The sequence below is a fragment of the Mus caroli genome, chromosome 1, assembly GCF_900094665.2.
Source record: "Mus caroli chromosome 1, CAROLI_EIJ_v1.1, whole genome shotgun sequence".
NCBI classification, from domain to species: domain Eukaryota; kingdom Metazoa; phylum Chordata; class Mammalia; order Rodentia; family Muridae; genus Mus; species Mus caroli.
This window is the reverse complement of record NC_034570.1, coordinates 169,875,878-169,884,728: the sequence shown is the minus strand read 5'-3', so window position 1 is coordinate 169,884,728 and position 8,851 is coordinate 169,875,878. Positions and strand designations below refer to the sequence as shown.

Below are 8,851 nucleotides of genomic sequence, written 5' to 3'. Positions count from 1 at the left end.
ACCCTGCGCTCTAGCTACCCCGGTGCTGGTCCGGCCGGAAGAGGCCTGTGGTCCTACTCAGGCCGGTTTTCTGCTTCCCTAACTCCAGGTTTGTTATAGAGCTGAAACTAAACTACAGAAAGGAAAGCAAATATTCATGGACAGCATTTCCAGTAACTGAGAGGCACCACTGGAGAAAGCAAATACTATCTGCTGTAGTTTAGATACTGGATGCCCCCTAAATGTCCATACGGTGGTAAAGGTTTAGAACCCAATATAGCACTTTATTATATATAGCTTAATAATAGTTGGGTACCTTTAAGTTGTTGGGGTTATGGACTGGAAACTGACTTAATTATCTCCTCCCTCTCTTTCTTCCTATCAGGCTCCACTCAAGAGATGGACAGTTTGATTTTGCCACACTCTCCCAGAACACTATGCTGCCTCACCATAGGCCTGAAAGCAGAGCTAATTGATTATGCACTGAACTCTCCAAAACCGTAAGTATAAATATATCTTCTATCCACCAGGAGTCAATTGTTGTCTCCAAGGCTTCCTGCTGAACAAGCTCACTCTTTCTAGTTCTTTCTGAACTCTGGCTGTTTTTGAGCTCAGTTGTTTAGGCTCAAACTCCTCTCCAAAATGACTGATTCAATCTGGCTTCTCACTAATCGCTTTGCCTCTGGCTGCATGAACCAAATCTTTCTCTGGTTCGTCACTTTTTCTGCCCTTCAGTTAGGCTTCATTTTCAACTATGGCTGCTTCCTTCTACAAACTAACTTTGAGATTAAAAGGTGTGTCTGAATCCCAGCCAGATCACATGGTAATCCAGGGTGTGTCTGCAGTCCAGAAAACTGGATCCTATCTTTGGATGTGATACCTTATTAGAGCATTCATGTTGCTGGATTAAAATTTCTCTATACATAAGTCATAATAAAAATTTTATAAGTCAATTATTTGAGGTATTTTGTTATAGTAATGGAAAGCTAACATCACAATATCCTACTGTGCAGGCAAGAAAAACAATGTACAGATCTTTTGAACAGTTCAAAGGAGTATTTCCAAGGATAGAAAATTAGATTTAAATCCAAGATCTAACTTCTTATGTTTTAATAGCAAACATGCTTATTAAGAGCACTTCATTTGTATCTAGATCATATTGTTACTAAAGTAATATGATGACATAATTAAAATCAGTGCATAACATCTCTCAGTAACTGTCATAAACAGTCATAGTCAATTAACATGGTAGAAGATATGGCAGGCAGAAGGCTCAGTAAAATATCTAGCTGCACAAGCAAGCCTAACGAATTGAATTCAGTCCTTGAACCCCTGTAAAAAGCCTGATGTGGTGGTAACACAGCAGTCATCTCAACATTTCGATAGCAATATGGGAGGCAGGGACAGGAGAATCATTGAGAAAATTCCAGGCCGGGTAGTCTTAAGTACACAGTACAGCAGCAAAGATCAGAGACCCTGTGTTAGGGGTAAGAACTGACTCACTCCCAAATTGTCTTCTTTTTTTTTTTTTTTTAAACAGGTCAATCTTGTTTATTTTATAATTATACTGTGTGTATAGTTTTGTTTTGTTTTTTTAGATATTTTCTTTATATATATTTCAAATGCTATCCTGAAAAGTTCCCTATACCCTCCCCCCGCCCTGCTCCCCTACTCACCCACTCCCGCTTCTTGGCCCTGGCTTTCCCCTGTACCGGGGAATATAAAATTTGCAATACCAAGGGGCGTCTCTTCCCAATGATGGCTGATTAGGCCATCTTCTGCTACATATGCAGCTAGAGACACGAGCTCTGGGGGTACTGATTAGTTCATATTGTTGTTCCACCTATACGGTTACAGACCCCTTCAGCACCTTGGGTGCTTTCTCTAGCTTCTTAGCTGTCTCGTATGAGGCTATGCCAGTGCCTGGCAAATACAGAAGTGGATGCTCACAGTCATCTATAAGATGGAACACAGGGCCCCCAATGGAGAACCAAGTTGTCTTCTAACCTCAACATGCCCAACAACACAATGAGTGTTAAAATGTCAAGCAGTATGCTAAGACTTTGACCCAGGTCTAAAATCCATCCACTGCAATCTCAAAAGCCAAAAGACTTCATAACTCACTTAGCAGTATGTGATAAAGCCAGGATATTATTCATATTTTTTCTTAGTCTCTCTTACTGTAAAAACAACAACAACAACAAACCATGCTTTACTTCAGAATCATGAACAGACTTGCTATGGAGTGCTGCTTCAAGCCTTGATAGGGTGATTTGAAAGTATCTGCACTAAATTACCTTCCGAGAATCCCAGAATACTAGACTCAGAACAAGCTTAGGTGTGGTCAGACAGCTCACAGAAGAGGTGACAATAAGAGTGGCCAGCACCCACTGAACACTACAACACTTATTGGGGGTGTCTGGAACATGGTGACAAAGGAGAATCTGAAGTCAGGCTACTGGTTTGAAATCTTAGTTTTATCATTTAACTGTATGATTCTATGTTTTTTTTTTTTTAAAGCAGTTGTCTTTCAATCAGTTTTCTCATCAATAGTGAGTTTAATAAATGTACTAACCTTATATAGATGTGGCAAAGATCAAAATAATTAATATGCATATAAAATGCTTACTACAGGGTCTGCTGTCCAGTTAAGTGTTCAGTAGGTGTGAGCTGTCACCGTGAGTCTACATGAAGCACTCACTCTCCCCATCTCCTAACTGCTGCTTGTTCATCGACTATTCTTATGCCGCAGCAATACATCTCACAATCCTTCAGTACTAAGACAATCAGCTCTTCAATTTCCAGAAATTCCTTCAATTGAAAATATCAACATACGAATTAAATGTTAGGTCATAAAGTGCAACACAATATGGTCCTCACTGATAAAATCCTGAGCTAACGTAACTATTCTTAAAGAGGAAATGGACAAAATACAATAAACCAACAAGGAATTATTCAGGTGAGTGAAGAAATATTGAGAATACTATTTGATAGAGAAAAGCTCATACTCACAATATGTGAAACATAAGTTTATAAACCATTTTAGATCACAATTTATAAATACATGAACATAAATTGTAAATGCCCGTGCCATATATTAAAAGGATAAACATAAAAATAATACAAGATGAAATACTTCTAACGTTCTTCAGAGGTAAAATTTTTATTTGCCTTTCTACCACATACCCCTCATCTTGGTCACAACATGAACACTAGCTATACGTGTGGCAGTGTACAGTAAGGACAAGAAACTCAATTCACATATGTGCATGGTAGTAAGGAAGACCAGGCTACTGCAAAAGAGAAAACACCCAACAATACCTTAAAACAGTTTCATGAGCTGCCTAAAAGCTTTTCTGGGATGATTTGTGGTTTAGGGAAATAACAGCTCAAGAAACATCCCAGAATTATCAAACTGATGCCACGAGGAAAAAAAGATTATGAAGCTTCCAAAGTGATCACTGATCTATTCCTCCCTCTTTAAACTACAAATTATTTCTGTGTTCATGGCAGTAGAAAAACAGCAAAAATAAACTTGTCTCAGAACTCCCACTTTAGACCCTGAATTTCAAAGTAGAAAAGTCAATTGTCACATAAGATAATGGCATTTTACAATGTACTTCCTTAGAGTAGGGTGTGTAGCTCAGTACTGGAACACTTGCATAGCAAACCCAAAGCTCTGGGTTCCATGCCCAACACACGCACACACACACACACACACACACACACACAGAGAGAGAGAGAGAGAGAGAGAGAGAGAGAGAGACTACACACATACAATCAAAACAAACTTAATATGGACTTAAAATTATAAAGAAAAAAGATGCATTTCTAAAACATCAGACATGATTTTAATTCTTTCTAGGAAACAGTCTTCGGTGCTAGAAAACCTGCACACAATACAGAAATGATCAGTGCGTGACAAATCTATACTAATCAGCTGAGTAACGCTGTGTGTGGCTAAAGCTTCTAGAGTAAAACTGGCCACACTATATTTCATGGATTTCAATATCCAAGCAGTTCTGCATTTCTGTATGAAATTCGGAAATCCAGCCTACCTCTGATATAGACAGAATTCACCAACCACCTCTTCTGGCCCAATAAGCCTTGGCATCATGCCATGTTTTACCTGACCTTTCTACCTGTGCTCATTCACACAATCTATCCTCAACAGTACAAACACAATGTTAAGATGTAGTTCAAGTTACATCATTCTTTTGATCCAAACTTCTAGTGATTTCCTAAAGTTAGAAAGAGGTCAAAGTCCTTATAAACGACAGTACAGCCTGCCAGCCTCCTTGGCCACTGCTCCTCACCTTTAGCTCACTTCAGCTCGAGCCATAATGCTCACCTTGCACAACTCCATCTTAGGACCTCTGCTGGTATTTTCCCCCGGCCCCGGAACACTTCATCTCCACAGGGCCACTTTTGTCTCACTCCCTCACTGGAATGTCACTACATCCTGTGAGACTTTCCATTATATTCCTTTGCTTCCTTTTCCCCTTATTTCTTATAATTATTTAGCACAATATATATATGTGTGTGTATGTATATATATATATACCACATAGTATAACCATGTACAATGCTTACTGTTTTCCCCACAAGCTCTTTGAGAGTTAGGAATTTCTACCTTTGTGTTCATTAATATATGGTCAGTGCCTAGGAGTCAACAAGTACTCAGTAAATACATTTTGGAAAGATGAATGCTTTGTAACTAATGTGGGTAAATACACATGGAAGATTATAAGCGATCAATATTCTCATCTGCAAATATACTATGGCATGGATGTTGAAACCTAGAAATGAGGCTGGTGACAGTCCTCTTTTGTATGATCTCTAGAGCCTGTAGTCTGCCTCACATGCTCCTCTACCAGGCTTTCAAAGTTTCACCTTTGAAAACAGGATTTTACTGTGTAACTACTGACCACTTATTGTTTTATTTCTTTCTTTCCTTTTTAGTCTCTCTTATGTAGCACCTACTATTATTTTTACTAATAATACTAAAAGCACTTACTTCTGAAAGAGCTTGTATTGCATACACACTACATATGCCAAGCACTACTACTTTAATGCTACTCATTTAATCCCTACACCAGTCTGAAGCGTGTTCTACCACCCCACTTACAAAACAAAACAGTGGGCCAGGCTGTTGTGGTGGAGTATGCCTGTAACTCCAGCACTTAGGAGACAGGGGCAAGCAGACAGCTTCCAGTTCAAGACTAGCCTGGTCTTTACATAGGGAGTTCCAATACAACCAGAGCTATATACCAAGATCATGTCTCAAAAACAAATAAACAAACTAGAGAGTAGCCTGGGCTATATAACGCATTCCCGGCCAGCATTCCAGCATGCACTACAGAGAAAGCATTGTCTCAAACAAACAACAAACTGAAAAGCTAATCTGTGAATGATCAATCAATATTATTACTAAAGAAATTTTAGGGTCAGGGGAGTGGCTCTATGGAAGGCCTAGCCTCACATACATGAGACCCTAGGTTCAATTCCCAGCACGAAAGAAAGAAAGAAACAAACAAACAAACAAACTAAGGAACTAAAATCTAAAATCTCTATAAACTATTTATTAAACAGCCAGAAATGTGCTCTTGATAAACAACATAATTTATACACAGAGCAGCAATAGCCAAAATATTTAAAATTAGTACATCCTGGGCATCAACAAATTAAACAGACACAGATTATAAAATATGACATGGCCACACCTGCGGGTCCTTTGGACTACAGACCAGCACCATCAAAGGCAAAGCATGCACTAAATTGAGTTTCCTCTCCCAGGAGTCTCAGGAGAGCCTGAGCCAAAGACCTTAGGAAAAAGTAACCGCCTACAGGTATTCCTCCCTTTCAGGGCCTAGTACTAAGCTATTTGGACACATAAGGAACCAGGTAATGAAAGGAAGCAAGCTAATTAAAAGCTTTTGACACCTGAAGCAGGGGTAGCAGGCCAAAGCAGCAAGCTTTCACAACAAGCTCTGAAGCCCAGAAGCCTGGAAGCTGCCGGAGCAAGGCTGGAGCAGGCAGAAGCGGTGAGCCACCAGGAAGCTGTGGACAGGTAACACCCAGGGCGTAAGTTAAAGGTTTTCCTGAAAGCAAAAAGGAAAACCCAGCGTTAAGTTAAGCAGTAACTGATATGAATGTGTTGTAGAGAGAAGATTCTTAACTCACAGAGCTGCCGAATTTCAACTGCATCTTACTCTGTATTGTTCCCCATGGTGTATATATTTCTTATAATAGTTTTCAAAACTAATTTATTTTCATGGTTTGTCTATTAAAAAAGCATAATTGATAGGAGGAAAAAGTATCAAACTGACAGAAATGTTCCTATCAGATATCCATGCCAGAGGTTAGCCTGTCCACTGAGCCTGGTAGAACACAAAATACTTCAAGGGAAATAATTACCTGTTCAAGGTCTGTGCATTCTTAAACTTAGCTTGTAAAAGCCACAGAATATGTATGTCCAGAGGAGAGCTTGCATCGGGAATAAGTGAGAAGTAATCCAGCCAATACTATTTCTAAGTATAAGGGTGACTTTGTCTTAAAATAGTACAGAAAACCATCAGTGAGCTATGTGTGGTTTTTACTGTACACAATTTAATCAATACACATAGAAAGCAAGTGTGTATAAAAAAAGAACATATCTTCTCATGTTAAATCTCAAACACTGTCAGTCATGAATCAAGCTGATTTGCCTAGGGAGGTCTCTGTGTCAGTGCCTGTGACTAACTCAACTGACACTGGGCTGTCTGCTCCAAACTCCCAGCACTGTGCTGCAGTTTAAATCCTCCAGGCAGTAGGGCTATGAGCACATCTGTCTGTCCCTACCTATCTGACTCACTTATCCTAGTGAGGGATCATAATCTTACAGTACTTCAATCTTTGTCAACCCCTTCTGTGAAATAACTATATCTTATTATTGCTTCCCTTTTCATTAGCTCAGCCTCAGATGAACCTGTAAGTACCAGTCCAGCCAGCCTTTGTCCCCAATGTTCTGAACTGCCACGTGCTACCACTGCCCTACTTACTCTGATGCCCACAATTACCAAACACAGTATCTAGATCAGAGTCCTTTACATCGCATTTAAATGTCATGTTTCCAAGAACCTTTCTCCTTCTCCTTTCGAATCCCAGAAAAGTGTCCCTATCACTCCTCAAGGATGACAGTACCTTTGAAATCTTGATCCCAGCCCCTCCCTATCTTCTCTTTTGTTGTTCTTGTCCCATTAAAATTCCTTTCCAGCTTTTAGTCTCCCATTTTTCTGGTTCTAAGTGTCTACTGAAAACCTTTTCCAAGATCCTCCTTCCAAATCCAAAAACAAACAAACAAACAAAATGTTACTGCTATTCCAACTTCCCCCAAGGACCTGACATGGCACCCTTCTCACAAATGCCATTTCTCCACAAAGCATATTTTAGCATAGCATTTCCCTGCTTCTTCTAACTGCCCATTATTTATTTTCTTCTCATGTTTGAAAGTAAATTTTAAAATTCCATATAATGGACTTTATACACAGAGACACAAAAAGTCAGGTTTACAAAGAGAAAAAAAAATTTATAAGAAAGCTCTAGAAAGTCTCAGACACCAGGGAAGCAAGAGACTCCAGGAGCTAATGGTGATGACTTTCGTCAAATACCCAACAAAGGGGAATAGAGACCACCTCCAGAAGATAGACACATACACCCCCAGTAGAGGGATGGGGTCATCCATGCATCTCAAAAATTTTAACCCAGAAATATTCCTGTCCAAAGGAAAGACAGGGACAAAAAATGGAACAGAGATGGAAGGATAGGCTATCCAGAGATCACCCCACCTAGGGATCCATCCTGTCTGCAGACAGCAAACCCCCACACTATTGCTGATGCGAAGAAACATTTGCTGACAGGAGCTTGATATGGCTGTTCCTTGAGAGGATCTACCAGCAAGGACCAATTCAGATGCAGATACTCACAGGCAACCATCAGACTGAGCCTGGGAACCCCAATGGAAGAGATAGAGGAAGGACTGGAGGAGCTGAATGAGATTACAACCCCATAAGAAGAACAATACCAATTAACTGGACCACCCAGAGCTCCCAGGGACTAAACCACCAACTAAAGAGTATACATGGAGGAGCCAGGACTCCAGATACCTATGTAGCAGAGGATGGCCTTATCTGACATCAATGGGAGGAGAGGGAGGCTTGATGCCCCAGCGTGGGGAGATGCTAGAGAGGTGAGGCAGGAGTGGGTGAATGGGTAGAGGAGAACCCTCATAGAGGTAAAGGGGAGGGGAGGGGAGGGGAGGAGAGGGAGTGGGATGCAGGGGTTGGTGAGGAGTAACTGAGAAGGGGGATTATTATTTGAAATGTAAGTGAATGAAATGATTAATAATAATAATAAAAAGCTCTAATAGATAAATTTAAGGTAACTGGGAAAGTGCTCCAAATTACAAAGTGGAGACCAGTGCCATAAAGTGCCGGTTTCTCTTGCTAATTAATTAGACTATGACCCAAATCAAAAACCAGTAAGTACTGCTTTCACTAGCCAAATGACAGCATGATCATAACCCAGGGAGAAAAAGCAGCATGCTGAGCACCACAGACAGAGGGTACTCTGTTCTCTCCCTCCCTCACACTGCGTACAGCTCCTGGCCAAAACCAGCACGTACAGAGGAAACAACAGTGCTGGGCATAAACGCTAGCAAAAAGCTGTCCAGTCTTCCCTTCATCCCAGCTGAGAGCCTGCACACTTTTGCTCTGTTTTATAAACTCGTTCCTGGCCTGCTTCAGTTCCTGTACTCAGTTCTCCCACTGGTTCCTTCCTGTCATCAATTCTTTCACTGATTTCCAAACATGATGATTTCAAAGGACCAGCAAGT

At 40.5% G+C, this 8,851-nt stretch overlaps 1 protein-coding gene across 9 annotated transcripts in view; it reads right to left on the bottom strand.

Moving 5' to 3' along the window:
- Cdc42bpa (CDC42 binding protein kinase alpha) overlaps window positions 1–8,851 on the bottom strand; it is a 202,330-nt gene that overhangs the window by 134,473 nt on the left and 59,006 nt on the right. The window lies entirely within an intron of this gene.